Raw genomic sequence first — 25,731 nt, forward strand, 5'->3', positions numbered from 1 at the left:
CCTGGACACGGGACCGAGTTCCCACCACGAACAGATAAGACCAAACAAATGTTTACTGCTGTTGCTAAAAGACTGTGCTGTATCTAAGTGACCCTAAATGAGAGAGCATTGTTTTAAGCTGGGGAACCAGGTTAGTTGGCCAGCAGCTGTTAGAGAGACTGATTCTATGTGTAGTTAGATCCCTGAAAGGGATAGGATTTTGTTTATATAATTTGGTTTCTTTTTACTTGAAATAACAGCGTGGGAAATACTGTAACAATGAAATGAGTGAACTGCTGAATGAAAGTATCTGAGTACCTCTAACCTACACATGTTAAAGCTGCAGTACCTTACTTGGATGAAAATAAAGCAGGCAGAAGCCTGAGTTAAGCAGCTTAATACTTTGCATGATCCTGTTTTTTGTATTAAATAACCCTAGAAGACTGTGTCGGGAAGAACCCAGACAGACGTCAGCACTACAAAAGAGGGGCGTTTGTCACATATGGTGGAGAATGCGGGCAGACACTAAAAAGTCTGTGGGTTTGCAAATAAATGCGGGGGGGTTAAAATGGCCGCCCAGCTGAACTAAAGTACAGATGCTATGAGTGAAGTCTGTCCCGCTGTGTATATCAGTTGTGCTTCTAGCATACACAGAGAATGTGCGAAGTGTGGATGCAATAGCACCCTGAACCCAAACAGAAAACCAAAATGTTTTGCTGAAGAAAAAAAAAAAAAAATTTTTTTTTGCATCTAGCAAGTGCTGTTTGTAAAGCTAATGCCTTTTGCTGAAGTGAGTGAATTTGCAGCTAGCAAGTGCTGTATGTAAGCTGCTGAAGTAAGTGAAATTGCAGCTAGCAAATTGTCCCTGCCGGGTTTCTAAAATGGCCGACGTGAAATGTTTGTTGTGTAATGTACGTAACCATACAAAACAGTGTCCCTTCAGGCCATACTATGATCACGACCCTGGAGGAGAGCCGTACCCACAGATGAATTTAGTATGCTGGGCCTGTCGTGAAGTAGGTCACATGGAAGATGTGTGCCCCAAAATTTTCAAAGACAAACAGCTGCAAAAGCAAGCAACGCCCTGTGAGTGCAAGCAAGATGTGGAAGCTGATAACAGTGAGTGTGTGCCCAGTACCACTGATATCTCTGGAGCTAATAAAGCAAAAAGAAAGAAAACTGTTCCTCAAGTCACAGGGGAAGTGACCGAGCCACTTGAACCTGCACTGTCAGGACATGCGTCAGAAAGGCGCCGAGATGAGCAACAGCCCATAGGGCCTGGCGCAATCGTCCCAGGAATGACGACACGCCTAGAGATGACAAAGGCTACTGCTACCATCATAGGCAGAGAGCCAAGCGAATCAAAGAAAACAAGAACTGACTGGAAACTATGCTATGAGATGTCCCAGAAAGATGTGCAAAACTTCATCACAGAGTTGGGGGTTTCTCGGCAAGAGGCTAGCGCGCTTAAAGCAGAGCTGGAACTCTCACGCCATGAGGTCTACGCTCGCAGCACAGAGCTGTGTACATTGAAGAAAACCTATGAGAATACCCTGAGTAATTTAGAGACTGTAAAAAGAGAGAATGTAAGTCTGACACAGAAAAATTCAGACTTGACTGACCAGATCAGTGAAGGTGATGAGAAGCTTCACCAAGCAGAAAAAGTGGAGAAGCAATTGATCCAGGAAAAGTTAGAAATGCAGGAAGCACTGCAGAATACAGAATCAGCGGCGATCCAGGCGACACAAACTGCAGAGCTCCAAAAAATGGAGGCGCTGATGCAAACCCAGAGCAAGCACCAGAAAGAGGTGAAGACCCTGAGGGAGGTCTGGCACGATCAGGTTGAAGAGCTGCAGAAGCAGATGGCTGAGCGCGAGATACAGTGCGCCAAGAGAGAGGAGGTGTCCGTCCGTCAGGTGGTTTGCCTGACACTGCGCTATAAAAGCGAGATGGCCGATATCTACAAGCAGCTGGACCACACGGCAAATGAGGGGGCCCGGCTGCAGCTGGAGCTGGACAAGACCCGGAAGGAGCACCTGCAGCTGCAGGTCAAGAATAGAGAAAATGAAACAGAGTTAAACCTCGCTCTGAAACAGATGACGGACATGGGAGAAGCGGCTAAAGTGGTTCAGTCAGGCTATCAATCCTACCTCCTAACCAAGCAAGCTGTACGTTCCTATACGTGTATCTTCAATGCTGTTGCAATATTACGATTTGCTATAAAGATGAAGTTGGAGAAAGAGATTCCAAGGCTAAAAGAGACACGGTCACAAAAGGAGACCAGGGAAAGTAAACTCAATGCCCTCACTGATGACAAAGAGGAAGGAGAAAGAATTGACTTTGATTGTGCTGCTGTTATTCCAGAAACAGATAGGCACCCTCCTGAGAATATACTCCCTGATCTGGGATTCAAAAATCCAGATCCTCAATTTCATTTACGTTGTCCAGAAGATTATCAAACTAGTGGACACACCCAGGACAACACAGAAGATGTTTTAGCCAAGTGGGTGGCAGTTCCTGAAAAAACAAACTTGTTGACAGATCCTGATGACATGGTTAATATGGACTACGTTTGTACAGAGGCAACTAGGTCTCCAAAACCCAAAGGCCTGGTAATGGCCACAAAAGGGAAATCAAAGATTGAAAAGAAAAAACAACGAAGGATAACACGGCGCCTGAATAGTTCCATATCTCACCAATCTGGACCACACTGTGGAGCCAAGGAGAATCTGGTCCAAGGGTCTCATCAGAAGCTAAAGAAACAGTCCAGTCATTTGCAGGTTGCAGCGGGCTATGAAATAAAGTCAAAGGATGCAATAGACTGGAAGTCAAAAAAAAAAAAAAATATGTTTGGGGGAACTGACCGATTTATTTTTTTTATTACACGTGTGGACTATGTCACGGACACTTAACTATGCAAATAAGCATTTTGTCAATATTACAATGTTATATTGGTTCTCTGTGTTGAAAATGTAGCTAAACTACAAATTAATATACAGGGTTGATGGCCCTTAAGATTACAAGGCTGTAGTATAAGAGAAAAAATATTGGTAGCTTACAATATGGGAAAAAAAAAAAAAAATGCCCTTTTCGGTTGGTAAATTTATAATGAAGTTCATATTCGTGTCATGTAAATACTTAATGTTGTACTGAGCAGTTAGCTCAAGCATTTCAGGTAGGACGCTCACCCCAGTGAGGTCCATGGCCGCTCACCCCAGTAGGTGTGAGCTGGGGAGGGGGATATGTGACATAGTCCAAAGATGTTAGGCAGCTTTCTGCCCCATTTTAGAGCAGAAAGTGCAGGAATAGCTAAAAATGATCCGTTCCACAGCTTCCCATTAACTCAGGCAGCTGGATGGAAAATCCAGACCACAGATTACAATGGCTCTAGTTCTCCCTCACCTGCTCTTCTAATCACATGCACAGGTATTTAGAGCAGAGAGGTTTTGCATTTGACTCTCTCTCCTTAGAGCCTGGAGGCTGGGGGTATCGCTGCTCCCCTGCATCCAGTATCGGGGTTGACGGCCCCTCCAAGTATCACAGTACCAGAGGATTTGCCTGGACACGGGACCGAGTTCCCACCACGAACAGATAAGACCAAACAAATGTTTACTGCTGTTGCTAAAAGACTGTGCTGTATCTAAGTGACCCTAAATGAGAGAGCATTGTTTTAAGCTGGGGAACCAGGTTAGTTGGCCAGCAGCTGTTAGAGAGACTGATTCTATGTGTAGTTAGATCCCTGAAAGGGATAGGATTTTGTTTATATAATTTGGTTTCTTTTTACTTGAAATAACAGTGTGGGAAATACTGTAACAATGAAATGAGTGAACTGCTGAATGAAAGTATCTGAGTACCTCTAACCTACACATGTTAAAGCTGCAGTACCTTACTTGGATGAAAATAAAGCAGGCAGAAGCCTGAGTTAAGCAGCTTAATACTTTGCATGATCCTGTTTTTTGTATTAAATAACCCTAGAAGACTGTGTCGGGAAGAACCCAGACAGACGTCAGCACTACAAAAGAGGGGCGTTTGTCACAATATATATATATATATATATATATATATATATTTAGTAATTTGCTTCACAATAATTACTTTGATAAAAAATGTCAATGCACTGTAGTTCTGTGTGAGTAATACATTACAAATCTTCCAAAATTCTCTTATTGTGCAGGTCACGGGAGTGCAATATGATGACCGAATATAAGAAGAAAATAGGACAAAATATAGTGCAATACATCCTTAAAGGAGTATTTTTTCTAATCAGGTGTTATTAGTCTTACTCACATATTCCAAATATGATAGGCATCTCCAAAACTGTGCAAATTTCTCTGATAGTAGTCTGGTGATTTAGGGACTGCATCTCCTCTCATTAACATCGGCATCCAACAGTGGAGACTCCCCACTTCTGGGTAGGATCCCTGGATGATCACCCACAGAGAATGACATGTATCTTTCGCTCTGCTTCCTGGATGCAGTCAACTTCACTCAATACTTTTCACCGCTATACAGCTTCATCAGGAACGTTTCCCTTAGCTATCAGACTACTCTTAAAAATGATCCATATGTTATCCCAGTCATGCTAATGGGAATCACCTGGAAGTCTTTTTCCAGTTGATTAATAGAGATTTGGAACTACAAACTAAGAAAGATGCTAAATTTCATAATAATAATCTTACAAAGGGAGAAAAGGAGGCCCTGATCCGATAAAAACTAATAGATAAGGGAGTTGTGGTAGTACAGCTGTAGTGGTCTTTATTATAAAATGTACCAAGGTTCATTTTCGTGATCCCACATGGTGGACCCGAGATGGACCCAAGATGTTCAGTGGCAAACTAACTAGATGCACCGGAGTAACTGCTGTGTGAATTCTGTGTGAATTCTACTGTTGTCTACCTTTCTAATTGCGTGCCTCTTACAGGCGATCGTGGGGGATTAGTTAACATTCTAACATTACACTAATGTAGCAGGGGGTCTCCGGAGCTGAACCGCATTGATTTCAGGTCCGGCACTCCCTATTTCCTGGGTGCTGGACATAGTGTGCTTTTGGCAGTGGACAGGGGTAGATGGTCTGGGAGGCTGCCGTCCTCTTATTGGGGTTGTTATCGACTCCAACAGAAGGGTATATCCTGGAGACAGAGGGGGTTAGCGTGGTGGTTCCTATGGTGTGCTTGGTGTTGGCACCATGAAGGTCAAATCCAGGGATTGAGAGGGTGCCCGGGGGGGTTTATGCAGTTCATCCATGATTGAAGAAGGCCCTCCGGGTCACCCTACTGCTTCTGTGTCAGGCATACAGGGGCAGAGACTCGAAGCAAAGGATAGATCCCCACGATGTACCTCTCAAACTTCTCCATGCGAAAACTCATGCACCCATCCATCCATCCTCTCCATTGTCTCAAAAAGACGTTCCATTACACCCTACAGCTCCCCTCATCCCAGAACTTACTTGGTTTACCCTGGACCCGTGTTCCTGCACATCAAACTATTGTGTGTGACATGCTTAGTCAACTCACACATATGTGAGTATAACCATTGGAGATTTCTGAAGCTGATCTAGCATTATTGTTTCATACAGTGTTGCACTATATACTGTTTAATTTATCTTTTCACATATGGTGTGTCCCACTGCCACACACTGTCTGTTTCATGTTCTCTAAGGAAAAATAAGACTTTTCCCGATACGTAGGTCAAGTGGGACTACCTTTTTGTGATTACTTGGTGTCACTATTGGTTTATGAGCGCCACTTTGAGTCTGTTTCAAATGTTCTCACTCGTGGTGTCATGTTCACTTTTCACCACTAGAGGTAATATGTTCACTACTCTGAGATTTTCCCTATCTCACTGTATCTCTGCCTTTCAATTATAATCACCAACTGTAACGCCAGTCCTCTGTTTGTGTTTGCATATTTGTGTTGAGTTACACAAAGCTTTTCATGGACGCATGGGAAGATGACCATATTTGGTAATTTGCCGGGCTTGACGCTTGATGGTCACATGGCGTAAATACATTGATGATATTCATTTTGTTTGGAAAGGAGGGAAAGATAGTTTAAATGATTTTCTTAACTATATTAATAGTAATAATTTAAATCTCATATCCACCTCTAAAATGAGTGATGTAGAAATTGATTTCTTGTACCTCAACATTTACAGTATGTAGAAAACAATCAACTGAAATGAAAACCTATTTCAAAAGGTATACAACAAAATGTTATACTACAATCCAGCTGTCACCACCCCAACTGGGCTGAAAACATTTTTTTCAGGCAATATAGAAGACTTAAAAGAAATTGCACCGATGAGAATGTTTTCCTACAACAATCAAAATCCCTAACACACATCCCTGCGGAAAGCTCAAAGAACTAGATTGGCTATCACTTGAATCTAGGCACAAAGTTCATCTTTCCTGTCTTGCCTTCAAATACTTTCTGGGAAAGCTACCTGTCTATCTGAACAAGCTCCTCACCCTTACCACATGCAGCACTTATCTGAGAACTGACTTCAAAGACTGTTCATGGTCCCAAGGCTCAACAAAGTATCCGGCCACTCCTCCTTCTCTTACCGTGCAGCTCACAACTGGAACAATCTACCTGAGACTCTCACAGCCGCCACCAGTCTAAGTTCTTTCAAAACAAAAGCTGTCTCTCATTTTAATCTGGTCTGTAACTCTTACATACGCTTTTAACATATGTAACATTGTTAGGCTGCGCTTATAGTGTCCGCGACGGTGACGCGACGGCGCTTGAAAACAAAATAATTTACTCCGTCGCCAGCGCTTATAGTAAGCGCGATGGCGTCAGAGCAACGGAGTGACGGAGCATCTAGAAAATTGGTAGCCGGGTCTATTTGATTTTTTAGAGACAGTCACCACATGTAGATACATTGTAGATACACCACATGTACACCACATGTGGTGTACATACAGGCTGCAACCTTATACGCGTTTCGTGCACTCAGATGCACTTTATCAAGAAGTGAATACAGCATAAAATAACAAACATTTTATAGCACTGTCTGCCGATTTGGCGCCAAAAACAATCCAATCAGGACTCTTATAATCAATGAAAAATTAGGTTCAGCCTCGCTGCGCAAACGCTCTGCAGAACGGGTACTTACTTGAGTGATCCCCGTGAGGTGTACCTCAAGCAGCCGTCGGTGACACGCACCTAGGGAGCAATGGAGGGCCAACTCCCGCGAGATGCGGCTCAAACCAAGCCCCGCTGCTCGCGCATGCGCATACACTCTGTGTGAAAAAATACATATGATTGACAAAAACACACGTACTAATCCCGCGAGATGCGGTCCAATGGTCACAAACACTCGCGCATGCGCACCTAGTGCGTTTCAATGGGCCAACGATTGTATCCAGAAAAATTATTATTCATAATAAATGTTACAATAATAATCAAGATAAAAAGTATGCCCCCCAACTACCCCCAGATGGCCAGATGTGGTCCCCAGCCATAGAAACAATGACAGGAGCACCCACAATATAGACATGTTGGAGGAGGGGAGGGCATATATGATGGAATGAGATTTTGAAATGATAAACCAAAAATGAATACAACATTGGTGAGCCAGATCAAACAGACAATGCCACTAAATGTAAAACAATTAATAATTTGTGCAATATTAAACTAACGTGAAATAAAAAATAGATTAAACATACAACATTATTAAACTAATACCTATATTAAAAAACATGTATATACAGCCTCCCAATGTTGCAGAGGATAAGTGTGAGCATTAGTTAATTATCATTAAACAGAGGCAAATACCCCAGAAAAAAGATACACATAATTACACTTGGTAAATTCATACTCCAAAATGCCAATAAATGTAGTTAATAAGTTTCATTCCTTGAGAGTGGTGGTTTGATACTAGTACTGTAACAGCTTATTAATTAGATATATTTTTTTATTCTTAAATAGGCTAGAATTTAATCGGGACAATAGGTATCCAGTAATCAAAGTTACCATCATTATATCCTACAATATATGTTGAGTAATCATAAAAATGTATCAGATTCAGATAACTGATCATAAAGAATTTTTTTTTTTTTTTCCCCCTCACAAAAATAATTTTTGTTTAAAATATTTGTGAACTCTCAGGTCAAAAAGTGATTAATGTTCCACTCAATGTTGATTCCTTCTGGGAACCGTGTTTTAAGCATAAAAATCCAGAACGATTCTCTGCAATCTAATCTTTTGACCTGATCACCCCCCCTTGCTTTGGGCAAAATATTCTCAATGCCTATAAATGAAAAATTTTGTATACCACCCTTCCCACATTCAGAAAAATGTTTCGAAACAGGGTGTCCCAAGTCTCTCTTTCTAACTAGCCTACAATGCTCCTGCATTCTAGTTTTGAGAGCCCTTGTTGTCCTTCCGACGTATCTTTTCCCACAGCCACAACTGATAACATAAACAACAAATGATGTATCACAGTTAATAAAACTATTGATTTTAAACCGTCTATGTGGGCTGTGAGAAAAGACACATCTGGAGGGTTTCATGTATTTGCACATAGTGCACTTGTTACATCTGAACGATCCCTTGGTGGAAAATGTATTCAAACTGTTAGTTAGATCAGGGATTACGCTGGGGGATACATAGTTGGCTATAGTTTTTGCCTTCCTATATACGATCCTGGGTCCCTTTTTGGTACTGTATATTCACCTAGTATGGGGTCCATACGTAATAGACCCCAATGCTTGTTAAGAATTTTATTCACTTGTCCACTGGCCTTGTTGAATTGTGAAATGAACAAAGGAGGTGTATTACCTAACTTTTCTGTATCTCGCTTGTGGCCACCCTCCCTCACCCTTGACCCTTTAATGGGGAGTAGCATTTTCCTGTCCTTTTTATCTATCTCTTCAATTGTGGATTGGAGGGTCTCCCTGTCATAACTCCTTTCAATAAAACGGTCAGTGAGAGCCTCAGACTGAGATAGGAACCCGCTGAGGGTGGAGCAATTCCTCCTCAGTCTGAGGTACTGACTCTTGGGAATACCAGTGATCACTGATCTGGGGTGACAACTGTCCGCCCTTAGAATAGTATTTCTTGAATTGCTTTTTCTGAAAACATCTGTTTGTATATGTTGGTTCATATCTATAAACAATAGGATGTCCAGGAAGCTGATGTGATGTGCATTGAAATCAGTGGTAAATTTAATATTGAGATTATTGTCATTAACATAATCAAAAAACAATTTTAAAGTGTCTGTGCTCCCGTGCCAAATAATAAGTAAATCATCAATAAAGCGTTTGTAAAAAACAATATTGTGTCTAAATTTATTAGTGCTATTATAAATGAAAACATGCTCCCACCACCCCATAAATAAATTGGCATAGGAGGGGGCAAAACTTGTCCCCATTGCCGTCCCCCGTTGTTGCAAGTAAAACTGGTGCTCAAAAAGAAAATAATTGTGAGTGAGAAGAAAAAGAATAGATTCAGTGATAAACGTGGTTGTTAGTAATGAGCTTCCTGGACATTCAATGAAATGGCGAACAGCCGACAACCCCAGATCGTGCTTGAATACAGGGAAACCACATCCATACTGTAGTCACCCAAAGGAAATCTGGCTTCCATGTAACACTTTCTAATTGTACCAGTAAGTCCCCAGAATCAAGGATGAAGGACGGTAAGGCCCTAACAAAAGGTTGCAAATAAGAATTGACATAACGAGATAACCCATCTCCCAAAGATCCAATGCTGGAGACAATCGGCCGACCAGGAGGGTCGACCAATGTCTTGTGGATCTTTGGGAGATGGTGAAAAATGGGGATTACAGGATGGGGATTAACCAAAAATCCAATTTCTTTTTTGTTGAGAACCTGAGTCGCGGACCCCAAATCAATTAAATCCATTAATTCTTTTGAGAAGGGGGCTGTGGGATCACGGGGTAGTTCAGAGTAGGAGGACACATCCCCAAGTTGTCGAAAAGCTTCCTTGAGATAGTCTGTCCTACTCTGAACCACCACCGCACCCCCTTTATCTGCACTTTTAATAACCAAATGAGGGTTGTTTTGTAATGTTTTGATGGCCATGCGTTCCTCCTCATTCAAATTGTCATCCTGAAAACTGGAAAACGAAAAACCCTGAGCCAGCAACCTGAGGTCACGAATGACCAAATTCTCGAACATGGAGAGGTAAGGGCCCTTAACAAAAGAGGGGTAAAAAACTGATTTTTCTTTAAAAGTCGATCCCCATTCACCAAGAGTAAGTGTTTGGGATGACTCACTAAAATTACTCTGATCTGCCAAATCATCTAAATCTCTCAAGGCACATACATCCTGAAAGGAGTCCAGAGAAACCTGGGTAGGGGGAACAATAACTCCTGTATGTGGGATAGAACTACCAGAGCTCTCTGGAGGATTAACCTCCTGAGAAGTCTCAATCAGAGATTAGTCTTCACTAGATCGTTGATGAAATTTTTTTTTTAGGGTTAATTTGCGGACATATTTGTGTACATCCACAACTGTCCCAAAAAGATCAATGCCCATAGAGGGCGCATATTTCAAACCTTTATTGAGAAGAGAAATCTCTGACTTAGATAGTTCCATACCCGACAAATTTATAACATTATTAGAGTTAATCAATAGTTCTTCTTCCTTTTGTGCGCTCTTTTTCCCCCTGCCTCTTTTCTTCCCCCTCCTGGTTCTTTTCCGTTTTTTCTGAATAGTGAGTAGTTTTATGACTGCTGTTCATGATAAGAGTCATTGGGCCTCCCTGTCATAGAGTCTCCTCTTGGAGGGTTGCCATCCAGCGGGCATCTTGCTTCTCTGGTCTGGGGAATGGTTTCGCGATTGATATTTCCTGTTCTTGTCTCCATATCTACAAATGAAACAGAGTGGGAGGTACTATCTCCGTCAGAGAATTCGGAATCACCACTTTGATATTCACTGTTGGTACTCTTCAAAATTGATTTATTAGGTGTTGATTTGCGTGACATATTTCTAGATGGGTTTTGGGTGAAACGATCAGTGACGTTGACCGTCCTTTGCCATCTATATATTTGATTTTTTTCATAGTCGATGCGATCGCGATCGTACTTATTTTGTTTCCTAATCATGATTTCGCGTTCTGCTCCATCAACAGTGTTGGATAGTATTTTATCAAAATTGACGAAACCCCCCATGTCCTTAAACTGACGTAATTTGTCCTGTAACTCCTTGATCTGGATATCAATGATGTCTTTCTCCTTAATTTTCTGCTGTAAAATTAAATCCATTAATTTAAAAGAACAATGGTTAAGTGTTTGAATCCACTGATCCTCAAAATCCTTATCAGGAAAACCAAAAGTTGGTGCTTTTTTCACTCTCAACCCTCTAGGGATCCTTTTCATTTTTAAATAGTTTTCAGTAGCAACAATGTCCCACCAAATCCTTGTTTTATTAATTAAAAGTCTTTCCAATCTCTGAAAGTATATCTTTAAATCAGCAATATCATTTGTGTCAATGTCCACCACATTCTCAAAAACACGAAGTGCCTTCTTCTTCCTAGAGGAATCATCCCCACAATTAAAAGTGTAAGAAATGGGGGGCACAGTACTCTGTGAATCCTCTGCAACATCCATCATGGTTCCACTGGATAACAAAGAGTTAAAAGTCCATAAGAAAAAATAAATGATGATAAATGCACAGACCTGCTAACACCTCCAGAACAGTTGTCTTGGTAATAATCCTCCAAAAGAAATAACTGTATATTCATAGATCATTCAATGCGGGCTACCATAAGAGTAAGTAGACATACAGTGATTGGTGTGTGGTGCTCAAGCATAGAGACCCATGTAAGATAATAAAAGGAGAGAAGGTATACTGGGAAATCAATATTCATAGAAATAACCTTAAGCATATGGGGCTCCAATTACCCTGAAGGCAGGGGTTGGATGCACGGAGACACCCCCCTCTTACCTCATTGGGCTGGCCCCCGTGAGTATACTCACAACTCGGCGTCACCAGTCCTTCTCTCCATGAACGTGCTGCTGTTCCAATGGGAAGAATCCAGTGTGAAATTTGTGTGTGCAGCACACAGCCAAAGGGAGGATAGCAGGTCTGGCAAAAAAATCTTTATTAAAGTGTCATAAAAACAGAAGGCTGCAAGCTTCTACACGTTTCGTGCACTCAGATGCACTTTATCAAGAAGTGAATACAGCATAAAATAACCAACATTTTATAGCACTGTCTGCCGATTTGGCGCCAAAAACAATCCAATCAGGACTCTTATAATCAATGAAAAATTAGGTTCAGCCTCGCTGCGCAAACGCTCTGCAGAACGGGTACTTACTTGAGTGATCCCCGTGAGGTGTACCTCAAGCAGCCGTCGGTGACACGCACCTAGGGAGCAATGGAGGGCAAACTCCCGCGAGATGGCTCAAACCAAGCCCCGCTGCTCGCGCATGCGCATACACTCTGTGTGAAAAAATACATATGATTGACAAAAACACACGGGCTAATCCCACGAGATGCGGTCCAATGGTCACAAACACTCGCGCATGCGCACCTAGTGCGTTTCAATGGGCCAACGATTGTATCCAGAAAAAATTGTATCCATATTGAGGGGAGAGCCTGATTATATGGGTTGCCCTCATAGCAGGGACCTTTAACTACCAATGTAAGTAGCTTGGATTGTTAGGCAAAATATCCCACACTCACATTTGATATATATCTTAGTTTTGTTCCAAAGTATGTTAGAGGTATACACCATTAGGATCGGTAGTCATAGCCCAAACTGCATTTCCTATTTACAAAAAGCAATGTAGGTTGTTGTCCTCATTGAGGCCTTTTGGGTATAAGGTATCCAGTACACTTCTCTTTAAGTAATGCCTAATCCAATCCCCACCTCTGGATGCTCTTTTGACATGTTCAACAATAAAGAATTGCATTTTTGCAATATTGTGTTAATATTCATTGAAATGCCTTGCCATGGTGATTCGATTTTACTTGTGCATATGTCACTTTTATGTTCATATAGTCTTGTTTTCATGGGCTGTGATGTCTGGCCTGTGTATAATTTCCCACACGAGCATAGGTTGAACTTGATGGATGTACGTATTTTTTCGACCTCCTCTACTATGTAACTATATGTATGTAACTATTTTTTGGGTCTGGTTGAAATAGAGATTGCTCTATAACTATGGAGCTAATTAAAATATATTTTAATATTTGCGATAGTAGCATTATCTTTTCATTAAGAGGAAACAGTATAGTATTAAAGAGTAGTTTGATAGCTGAGGGAAACACTCATGACAAAGCAGTAGAGCGGTAAAACGCGTTGAGTGAAGCCGACTGCATGCAGCAAGCAGAGAGAATGCAAGCTGGCCTAGCCTGAATGGGCGGCACAGCAGGTGACCGGGGGGCTCGGCCTCCCCGAACCGGATTGGCCGCAAAAGCGGCCGGGGGAGGGGCTCCAAAGATAAAGCCGGCAGCCAGGAGGGAGGTCCGGCCTCTTGCTCCTGGCTGGCCAAGGATTCGGACGTCCCTCTCCTCTCCTCTCCTGCAAGTTAAATTAAGGTAAGATCCCAAAAGGGGAGTCAATCCTGGGCACTCCCACCTCCTGTTTAGCCACGATTTTGAATCGGCGGTGGTGGGAGGCGGGATGCAGGGAGGAAAGGGACCCCGTAGTGCAGCTGCCCGTCCCCATCCTCCATCTGCGGCGCGCAGCATGGAGCGATCGGAGCAGTTTCCCCGCGCGGCTCCACGCCGCGGGGGGGGGGGTTTCGTCGGACTTAAGCCTGCGGGGTTGTTGCACCAGGCGAGTTCTCCCTGGAACATGTGGGTGGGGATTCGTCCAGCGCGGGTCTCCCACGTGGCCTCAGCACCAGGGGAGTTGGTGCAATGGAATTGGCCGGGAAGGAGGAGGTCGCGCGTGATATGCTCAGGGGGGCGGGTCACGGCGGCAGCGGTTGGGGTTTGCCGGCGGGTCTAGTAGGTCACGCGCCTCACCTGAAGCGTTCCTGGTGGGCGGCCGTCCACCGCGCTCCTTCCCCGGGTACGTGAGGTGCTCCATCGGTGGGGGGGAGGACAGCCCCACCCCTCGTTGAGCAGGTCAGGTGACGCTCCAGGCCACTACCTTGATCCCCGGGACTACTCCCTCCATGATGGCTGCGCTGCGAACTGGTGGCGAGGGGGGGAGGTGGGTTTGCAGGGAGAAGAGGGACTGCGGCGCGATCGAGTTGGACAGCAGTTTTGCGCATACTCCTTCCCCCGGTGCTCACGTGGTGCTCCCGTGAGGGATCGGGCAGCTGTTCCCCTGGGCATTGACACCCATTAGTCGCGGATTGGGGTCGAGAGGGCCCACTGGGGTCATAAGAATGGCGACGCTGGTGGAAAGTGTTTATTCTGGTGGGTCAATTCCTGGTGTTGGGCCCCCCCCATTTTAGGGGGGGGGGCACGTGGTGGGTGACCAATAAAAATATTTGTGTATGGGGGCCAGACGTGGTAGTCATTGATTTTATTTGAAGTCAGATATGTGGTATGCATGTTGGTAGTTTAAGGGGGGGGGAGCACGTGGCAGCCCCCCCTCTCCTTTAAGGGCTTGTGCGGTGCTGGGATTGATGGGTTGCCAATAAAAATATTTGTGTAGTGGGGCCAGACGTGTTATTTCATTGATTTTATTGGAAGTCTGATATGTAGGCATGTTGTTAGATTAAGGGGGGCGGGAGCACGAGGCAGGCCCCCCCTCCACCCCCCTCACATTTAAGGGCTTGTGCGGTGCTGGGATTGATGGGTTGCCAATAGAAAGATTTTGGTAGGGGGGCCAGACGTGTTATTTCATTGATATTGTCGGAAGTCAAATATGAAGTATGCATGTTGTTAGTTCGCCATGTGCCATGAGTAAATGTGTTATATATTACGTCAGTAAAAATATGGCCCCGAAAATGTGGTACGCATGGCAAGTCAGAAGGCGCTATTTCAGGTTGTTATTAGGAAAGCCACCATGTGTTGTATAGTATGTCAACGTAATATGGGCCAGAGAAGTATTATGCATATTATTATATAAGGTACATGGGCGCAAGCTATATTAAACGTCAAAAAAAAATAAAAAACGTTCACCATGCGGGATTTCATGGTCCATTAACCCCAGAAATCACGTATGGAGGACAGGGATCGTTAGGCGTTTATAGGTATTATAAACGGGCGTAGAGTCTGCAGGTTCAGAGGCAGGCGATGCATAGTCACGTGGTAGGCATTTATACGGATGGTTATTTATTCGGATATGCGCGAGCAATCATGCGCGGTTAAGGGTTCATAGGAGGTAGTTTATAGGCGTTAGAGATAGGTAGGGACAGGTGTATGGGGTAGAGATATATAGATGTTGTGGCAGATCACGTAGCTGCCCCCAGACCAAGCAGCTCCCCCTAAATAAAAAATAAATTAAAAAATAGATATGCAAGGGGTAACATGTAATTTTGTTATTACAGCAGTCGCACAGTGCTTTTGGGAATGTCTTTACAGGCCAGTACGATGCGGCTCTTGGCGGAAGCACAGGACCACGACGAGGGGCGGCTGCACCAGCAGTTGCGGGCATTGACGCAGGGATCCGGAAGCAACCAAGGATGGTCGAGCAGCCGGGAGAGCGCTCAAGCGGGTTTGGAGGCCATGTGTGCCGAGGCATGGCCATCATCAAGCGACGAAGGCGGTCCTAGTGGCGGAGCATGACATCCGGTCGGGTTGCTCACAGGGAAGCAGAAGGGTAAGTCAGTGGCGACTGGGGGAAAGGCCAAAGCCTGGTCACGGGAGAGGCCATGGGGTAAGGGACGCAGCCTGGAGGGCAAGCGAACGGAAGGTGGCGGTTGGTCTCAAAAAAAAAAAAAGCGCATAAGTATGTATATAGATATATATACGTATGTATGAGCATGGGGATGAGGTCCAACACGGAGGGAAGATCCCACTGCCGGGTGTGGGAATAGCAGTGTGGGTCGGGCCACGAGCTGATCGACAGACGGGCCATGGTGGGGGCGAACGGCGCCCAAGGTGGAGGCGAGGAGCACGTGGGGCCCACAGCAGGCACGTGCGGGGGGTGGGTTGGAGCCCTGGATGGTGGACTTCCGATTAGGAGTGGATGAATCCTGTGAGGGGTGATTCAATCTTGTTTTCGCTTACAGGAAAGGCTGGACCGGTCAGGACACGGTCGACTTCGCTTCGCGGTGCTGGTACGTTGTCCACGACTCGTAAGCAGACGGGGTGCCCTGGCGGGCCTGCGAACAGAACTCGGAGGGGCAAGGGCCTCGAGGTGGATCCCGACAGGCGGTTCACATCGCCACCGGGGACCGGGACACCAAGGGGTAAGCATAAGAGAGCTACGCATTTAAGGGGGGCTACCTTGCCAGGCATCCGCGGTTCCCTGATACCGGAGAGTTCGGTAGCGGGGGCAGCGGACAACGCCGAAGCGAGATTGATCAGCATAATGGAAAAGGTCGTTCAGGCGGCATTGCTAGCGGCAGGCGTAGGCAAGTCTAGCGAGGCACAAGGAGGAACAGCAGCAGGGGCGTACCCCGGAGCAGCAAGCGCGTCAGCTAGGATTACACAGGAGCAGGCTTCGGCAGGGGAGGCAGGCGTTAGCGGGGGCGCGGGATCAGCAGCTAGCCAGGTAACAACAGAGGGGGGATCAGGGCAGGGAGCAGGAGTAACAGCAGCAGCTAGCGCAGTAGGAGGAGCAGCGGAAGGGGCAGGGACCGGGGTGCCAGTAGCGGCATCAAAGTCAAAGAGGGTAGGGAATGCGGCATATGGTGATTCGTACACAGCAGTCACCCGGTCCCTGGGCGCGCATCTGTCAGATGAGGTGAAGGAAAAAATTGTGGCAGGGGACTATGTTGAGTTACTGACGTTGCTTCCTGGGTACAACGAAGCAGTAGCGAAATCCGAAAAGAAAGGGGAATCTAAGAAGGACGATGTAGAAAGACGATTGTACCCATGCACTTTCTGTAACTGGGTGCAGGCGTTCGGGATATTGGCAGGCATAGTGGGTGAAAAGGAGCCACAAATATGCTCCGCATTGTTTAAATACCAGGACATAATCAGGAAGGCGTTTAAAAAATACGGGTGAATGGGATGGTGGACATACAATGTGGAATTCAGGCAAAGTATGCAGGAGAATAAAGGGGTAGTTACGTGGGACCGTAAGGATGTCGACTTATACTTAGATCGTATTTCAGGGGGAGGAGGTTCAACCTCTCGTGGGGCAGGCTTTCAAGGGGACACGTTCAGTAACAATTCACAGGAGGGTTCGGAATGGTTCGCGCGGCCGGTAGGAAAGGGACACGCAGTCGGTAAACAATCAGGCATATGCTGGGGATTTACCAGGTCAAAATGCAGATTCCCCAATTGTCATTTCCAGCATAGCTGCGCCGGGTGCGGGGGCCAGCACCCCAAGTCCAAATGTTATAAGAAAGACAGTAAAGGGGAGGGCGCGAACGCCTATTTCGGTAAAGACTATGGCGCCTCGGCAGGTAATACAACCCAATAAAGCGGCAGCCGAGTTTTGGCAGAAGGGGTCGTGAGGCAGCGAGCGAGGGTACGGTGGTACGGGTCTGATTTAAGGGGTTAAACAGGCCCGTTGGTGGCGGCAGTTGGGGGGGGGGGTAGGTGCTTGTCCTGCCAGAGGGGGCTCGGGGCTTGTAAAGCAGGTTGAAGCGAGGGGGCAGGTCACCGGGACGTACTTCCGGGTGCACCCTCTTGCATTGCCCAGCAACGAGCACTTTCTGGCGCGGACGGGCAGCACGCTACCTCAGTTATAATTATGTTTATTATTAATAAACAAAGCTGCAGCCATTTTACCTCCAGACTGTGTCCTCTCGTTATTGGTACATTACACATAAATAACGCTAGGTGAGGGGGGAAGCTCGCGCCTCCCTGGTCATGCAAGCTGGCCTAGACTGAATGGGCGGCACAGCAGGTGACCGGGGGGCTCGGCCTTCCCGAACCAGATTGGCCGCAAGAGCGGCCGGGGGAGGGGCTCCAAAGATAAAGCTGGCAGCCAGGAGGGAGGTCTGGCCTCTTGCTCCTGGCTGACCAAGGATTCCCAATCCCTAGTTTAACACTGGATCTGAAGTTTGTTTGGCAGGTTAACAATTCTTTATATTGCAGGCAGCGAAAAATAAATCGGGACGTACTTCCGGGTGCCCCCTCTTGCATTGCCCAGCACCGAGCACTTTCTGGCGCGGACGGGCAGCACGCTACCTCAGTTATGATTATGTTTATTATTAATAAACAAAGCAGCGGCCATTTTACCTCCAGACTGTGTCCTCTCGTTATTGGTACATTACACATAAATAATGCTAGGTGAGGGGGGAACTCACGCCTCCCTGGTCAAGAGAATTGTCATTCTCTGTGGGTGAACATCCGGTGATCCTATGCGGAAGTGTGGAGACTCCACTATGGGACACCGACATCATGATAGTAAGTGGGGAATACCTGCAAAGCTCTTCATGTTTTCTATAGCCCCTAATAATCATTTGAATGAATTACAGGACTTGTTCAAACAGCCCCGAAATCGAAGCAGTGTCTCATGAGGTTCTAAAGCACCAGCTGATTTCTGTGGTGTACTTAGGGTATGAACATCTAGCAGAGCAGCAGAGCTGCAGACTGACAGCAAATGTTTATTATATATGGTGATGAGACATACCGATGCTTGGAACTAAAAGGAATATATATTTATTAATGCTGATTAATTTTTTAAAAGGGTTTAGTAGGAAAGTAGTAATTCGATAAAGCAAAGGACTAATTCAGACACAACCTGACGTACATTACATATTGAGGGGAAGCCTGATTATATGGGTTGCCCTTATAGCAGGGACCTTTAACTACCAATGTAAGTAGCTTGGATTGTTAGGCAAAATATCCCACACTCACATTTGATATATATCTTAGTTTTGTTCCAAAGTATGTTTGAGGTATACACCATTAGGATCGGTAGTCATAGTCCAAACTGCATTTCCTATTTACAAAAAGCAATGTATGTTGTTGTCCTCATTGAGGCCTTTTGGGTATAAGGTATCCAGTACACTTCTCTTTAAGTAATGCCTTAATCCAATCCCCACCTCTGGATGCTCTTTTGACATGTTCAACAATAAAGAATTGCATTTTTGCAATATTGTGTTTGTATTCATTGAAATGCCTTGCCATGGTGATTCGATTTTACTTGTGCATATGTCACTTTTATGTTCATATAGTCTTGTTTTCATAAGCCGTGATGTCTGGCCTGTGCATAATTTCCCACACGGGCATTTGAGGCATACACAACGTACCTGTAACACATAAATCATAGTAACTTAAATGTTTTCCCTGTAAGTGGAGGATTTAAATTATCACCCTCAATGTCTGCTGCAGTGTCCACAGTGTAGACAGGGCAATGTGCCTTTGTGTGGTTGAGCTAAAACACCAGAATTTGTTGGTTCACTTATGTTTATTTTGAACAATTTGTCAAATAAACTCTGTGCGCGTTTGTAAGAAAATAAGGGTCGTTCTGTGAACAAGTGTCCCACTGTAGTGTCTTTTTGAATAATGTTCCAATGCCTTTATAATTAATAATTAATTATAATTACTGTAATTAATAATATGCTGAATATCTGTCTACTTGATATTATCCAAAAAGAATGCGAGTGAGTGTCATCTTTACAGGTGCTTTTGTAAATAGGGGTTGTCTTAATATTAGTTTTGGTATTTTCAATTGGCAGCTATAAATTTGCGACCTGCATAAACTCTTTGTTTTAAATTTGTTACCATGTTTGTTGGAATTTTTTATTAAAGTAGTAGATCAGTTTATTTTTTAATCCTGCATGCCCGCGGCAGCAGGCTTAATGGCAATTAATCTATATTTGGTTTTGGTTGAAAACTGTCCACTAGAAGCATGTTATTTCTATCAGTAGTCTTAGTATATAGATCAGTACTGAGAGAGTTGTCATTCGTGGTCACCTTCAAATCAAGGAAGTGAATACTGTTCATGTCTGAATTTAATTTAAACGTAATAGTGGGATTTGCCGTGTTAACATATATATAGTATCAAGTTTTTCTTTTGACTCTTTCCAAATAAAAAATAAATTGTCTATGTACCTGTCATAGTTTTTGATGTGCATCTAGTGCTCTTTGTTGTCCCAAAACAATTTTTTTTCTATCTGGAACATAAAAATATTTGCATATGAAGGTGCCCCCATATGCACCCATCGCCATTCCCTGCTGCTGCATGTAAACATTTGTTCCAAATTGAAAGAAGTTCTTGGACAAAACTATCTTTAACAGGTCAGTAATGAAAGTACACTGTTCATCACTCAACATGGCCTTTCTGAGTGCATCTCTGATCATTTTTACCCCCTCACTGTGTGGGATTGCTGTGTAGAGACATTCCACATCCATGGTGCATAGAATTTAATTGGGAGTGATTTAGTTAACAGTATCAATTTTGTTGAGGAAGTTTGTGATTTCATTTAACGCTGTGTACAGATTCTGTGCCAGTGTTTGCAAAAAGCAGTCAATATATAGTGATGAGGGTTGTAGTATGCTATCGATGCCTGCAACTATGGGACGTTCTGGTGGATTATTTAGGTCTTTATGAATCTTGGCTTATGGATATAGCACTAATGTGCAGGTTGCTATTTTTATAACAAAATCCGGTGTCTGTTTGTCAATTAGTTTTTTGTCATAGACTTTGTGTACCTTGGGTTTGATAATGTCCATTATCGTTTGTATCGGATCTCTCTCCAGTAAAGTGTAGTGTTCTACTTTCTCTAACTGTTTGTTGGCTTCTTTAATATATTTAAATTTACAGTTTCCCAGACTACCACCATCCCACCTTTGTCTGCACATTTGATCACTATATTATTGTTATTTTGTAAATTTGTAATTGCTTTATAATTGCTTTTAGTGAAGTTATTTCTGGTTCTATCAGCCCATTTCAAACTCAAAATATTATGTTGTATGAGATTCATAAAGGTTCGTAGTGAGTGGTTAAGGATGGGGGTGGAAGGGGTTAAAGTTGCTTGGGATCCTCAATGATACATAGAATGCCCCCCTGTCCTCCTTCCCACCGGTCACAGAAGTTTGATCATTAGAAAAAACCTTTTTACGATTAATATGCCTGAAAAAAATAAAGAGTTCAGTCTGTAATAGAAAAGGATCACCTTTGGGGGTTGGTATAAACCCCAGTCCTTTGTTCAAAACTTTTACCTCTGTGTCGTTCACAGGGCTGGAACTGATGTTGACCACTACTGTAGGTTTTCTTCTTGGATAGTAGATATCTCGTGGATCATGTGCTTTCTCCTTCCTCTGCCTCATCTCGTCTGGTGTTTGTGTCGTTCTGATTATTCCCATATCGAAATTGCTGACTGTCCTATAAAGAAAGACCTTGTGGTTGATGAAGAGTTTGAGGATGTGGTGTCTGACAAGTCATCTGGATTGTTTCAGGGTCTTGGCTCAGAGTCAGTCTGTGCCGTCTGTCTTCTCAGTGGTTGTCTAGTCTGCTGCCAGGTATAGACTTGATTAAGTTTGTAATCCCTTGTGTCATGTTTACTGTATGCTTTTTAATCTCTATTTGCAGTATTTCAGCTTTGATTGAGTTGCATTCAATTCTTGCATAAACTTTGTGTATTCAGCACTGCACCACTGGGATGTGAGTTGCTCCTTGACTTGTTTCAGTTCATTTGATGCATTGTTCTTTTTTTTGCGGGTGTCTATTGTCAATATAATGAGGTCTAGGCTGCACTTTTTCAGTATTTTGCGGCAGTTATCAATATAGTCCTTGCTATTTCTGCATAAAATAGGTTGCATTTTTATATGCTGACCTCTCGGATTTCTATTAACCTTTAGGTATTCCACCAGTATAGAGCTGTACAGTTGAAGGTTAATTTCTCTTTTGGACAGGTTCTCAATAATCTTTTGTAGTTTGATTAAACCAGTTTCCTCTAAATTCATAGAGGGTAAATTAACTGGACTGAGTATTCCTTCTCTGTCTGTATCTGTATACATCATAGTTTATCCATAATTATGGTTTGTAGAACCTATGTCCTGAAATGATACAGTAGGTGACTCACACCTACACAGAACTTTGAGCTCTTACCAGTTCTGGGCCGGAATTTGACTCCTCCATGCACCCCTACAGGTCTACAAGGAGTACTGCATTAGGGACTCATGCCAAGATTGGAGGGAAAGAAAGACCAGAGTCCCAAGTTGCTTATATCCCACCCCAAACATACCTTTATACAACTAGTGGAGAGCCACGAGTGCACAAAAAGGAGCACACCTGAGATACCTAGGAGATATGCTAATTTGGACAACAAAGTATATGTAAATGACTTAAATTAGAAGGTATTTCAGTTGTGCTCATTTTTGTGCACAGATGTTTCTCCATGTTATACAGATGTAACAAGACTTGCTGCCCAGCGCCGCAGACGAACAAGTAAATGTCTATGGCACTGCCATGATCATGCTGCTGGTGTCCATGCTTCTGAATGCGACCCACTACAGTGTTAATCCTTCAGTGCTGCAACCACAACGTTAAGGCTAGGTAAATCTGTATAAAGGTGGTCACGGGAGACCAGTACTTTTAACACCCAAAAACTTCTGGGCTCACTATCACCAAGCACAGGACAAAGTAATTGAATAAACAGAGTTTATTCTGGCAGAACCAGAAGATACATAAAATACACAATATTACATACACTCACCACACTGGGGACCTCGGGGAAGACACTAGCCTTGACTTGGTGCAGTGACCTGCGTGAATAGGTTTACCCTTTCCGCTTCTTCTCCATGAATCCAAAGTGCTATTTGTGCAATAGCAACTTTGAAGCTGCTGCCAACTTCAGCTCCATCAAGCACGTAGGATCCCTCTCTGAATCCAACTAGCTTGTCTCCGTAGGTGAATCTGAACTGTTGGGCTGCCCAGCTCCTTACATAGCTCCCCTGAGCTACCTTTAACATGGAGACAGCATGGCAGCTAATAACAGCAAGAACCGGTAGGGGGACCAACGGAGGCTCATCTGGCTGGGCCTATCAGAGGAGGGGCAGGCTTAGGTACTCAAGACCACCTCATGAGGCCGAGACTGCTTAGAGAGTGGGGAATTCAAACTGGCTCACAGAAATAGCACCTGCGGGGCTCAGACCCGTCAACTGATTCTATTAGCCGGATAGGCACTTCAGAGTCTGTGGAATACAATGGGCTCTACTCTGCTAAGAGCCCTATTCGCAGATCTGATTGGCTGCCTTTCACCACTTCCCAAAAGTCTTGGCACAACAGTCGTCCCCCACCTTTGTCCTGCTCATATAATTTCTATGTAATATATCAGCTAAGTGAATTACTGAGTCTCCTTCCATAGAAAGGATACTTACAGGCACAGAAGACAACTTACACATTACAGGGCTGAAACCCAAATGGTATCATACAACAATGCTTGTTCACTAAAGTGGGGGAATTGCTGCCACAAGGAATAAAGTGCTTTATTGATGATATCTTTACATATAAGTGATTTTACATTACCACCCCAGACATTAAATACATTTGGTTGAATTAAGCATGATTGACACAGCCAGTTGGCACGGTTTTAGGGGTAGCTAGCTGAGCTTCACCTTTATTTTGTGATGCCATCTACCCCTACCGTCACAAGGTGTGTATGTGGTCAGATGTGGATTTCCAACAAGGCTGACTAGGCTACAGCCTAGAGTGGCAATTTTCTGGGTGGAGGCCATTTTTTGGTATATTGCAAGGTAGTCTTACCTTCTCTGCAGCGACCCTCCTCCTGCAGCATCATGTGATCATGGCTACCCAACATTGTATTGTATTGTATGTCTTTATTTACAGTATATAGTGCCATTAATGTACATAGCGCTTCACAGTAGTAATACATGTGGTAATCAAATAATTAACAGATAATATAAATAACAGGTCATGGGAATAAGTGCTTAAGACATAAAAGTAACATTAAGAAAGAGGAGTCCCTGCCCCGATGAGCTTACAGTCTAATTGTTAGGTAGGGAGAACGTACAGAGACAGTAGGAGGGAGTTCTGGTAAGTGCATTTGCAGGGGGCCAAGCTTTCTGTATCATGTGTTCAGAATATCCAAAGTACTACTCATATGCTTCTTTAAGCAAGTGTGTCTTAAGGTGGGTCTTAAAGGTGGATGAGAGGGTGCTAGTCGGGTACCGAGGGGAAGGGCATTCCAGAGGTGTGCGGCAGTCAGTGAAAAGGTTTAAGGCGGGAGAAGGCTTTAGATACAAAGGGGGTAGAAAGAAGACTTCCTTGAGAAGAACGCAAGAGTCTGGATGGTGCATAACGAGAAATTAGGGCTGAGATGTAAGGAGGGGCAGAAGAATGTAAAGCTTTAAAAGTGAGGAGAAGAATGGATTGTGAGATGCGGGATTTGATCGGAAGCCAGGAGAGGGATTTCATGAGGGGAGATGCTGAGACAGATCTAGGAAAGAGTAGAGTGATTCTGGCAGCAGCGTTTAGGATAGATTGTAGGGGAGACAGGTGAGAGGCAGGAAGGCAGGACAGCAGGTGGTTACAGTAATCAAGACGGGAGAGAATGAGGGCCTGAGTCAGAGTTTTAGCAGTCGAGCAACAGAGGAAAGGGCATATCTTTGTTATATTGCGGAGGAAAAAGCAACAGGTTTTAGAAATGTTTTGAATGTGAGGGGCGAATGTGAGAGAGGAGTCGAGTGTGACCCCTAGGCAGCGTGCTTGGGCTACTGGGTGAATGATCATAGTTCCAACAGTAATGTGGAAGGAGGTAGTAGGGTCAGGTTTGGGAGGAAGTATGAGGAGCTCTGTTTTAGTCATGTTGAGTTTAAGGCGACGGAGGGCCATCCAGGATGATGTAGCAGAGAGACATTCAGAAACTTTGGTTTGTATAGCAGGTGTAAGGTCAGGTGTTGAAAAGTATATTTGTGTGTCGTCAGCATAGAGGTGATAATTAAACCCAAAAGATGTTATTAGGTCACCTAGAGAGAGTGTGTACAGAGAAAAGAGAAGAGGTCCCAAGACAGAGCCCTACAAGTGTTCAAGGAGTTTAGAGGCAAAAGGCAGGAGGGAGATAAGTCGATAGTTAGAAAGACAGGTAGGGTCAAGCTTGCTGTTTTTGAGTAATGGTATGACTGTTGCATGTTTGAAGGAGGATGGAAAGGTTCCAGAGCAGAGGGAGGAGTTAAAAATGTGTGTGAGCGTAGGGATTCTAGTAGGAGCAAGAGGTTTTAGGAGATGGGAGGGAATGGGGTCAAGAGGGCAAGTGGTAGAGGGAGAAGAGGCGATCAACAGCGACACATCCTCCTCTGAGACAGTGGAAAGAGAGTCAAGGAAGGCAGGAGGAGAGTTAGGAAGAGGTGTAGGATGGGAGGAAGAAACAGAGGGGATGTTCTGCCGTATGGATTCCACATTTTCCTTAAAATAGTCAGCAAAGTCCTGAGCGGAGATGGAGGAAGGAGAGGCAGTTGAGGGTGGTTTGAGTAGAGTATCAAAGACAGAGAACAGTCGGCGTGGGTTAGATTGTGCATGTTGATTAGAGAAGAAAAGTAGGCTTATTTAGCTTGCGAGAGGGCAGAGTTGAAACAGGATAGCCTAAATTTGTAGTGAAGGAAGTCTGCGAGAGTATGAGATTTCCTCCAGAGACGTTCAGAGGAATGAGTGGAGGAGCGTGTGGGGATTTAGCCAGGGTCTAGGGTTAGAAGGGCGAGTGCGGTAGAGAGAAAGCGGGGCATGTAGATCAAGAGAGGAGGACAAGGCAGAGTTGTAGTTCCTAACCAGGTTGTCAGGGTCTGTAGCAGAG

This window comes from Ascaphus truei, chromosome 2, assembly GCF_040206685.1.
Source record: "Ascaphus truei isolate aAscTru1 chromosome 2, aAscTru1.hap1, whole genome shotgun sequence".
Lineage (NCBI taxonomy): Eukaryota > Metazoa > Chordata > Amphibia > Anura > Ascaphidae > Ascaphus > Ascaphus truei.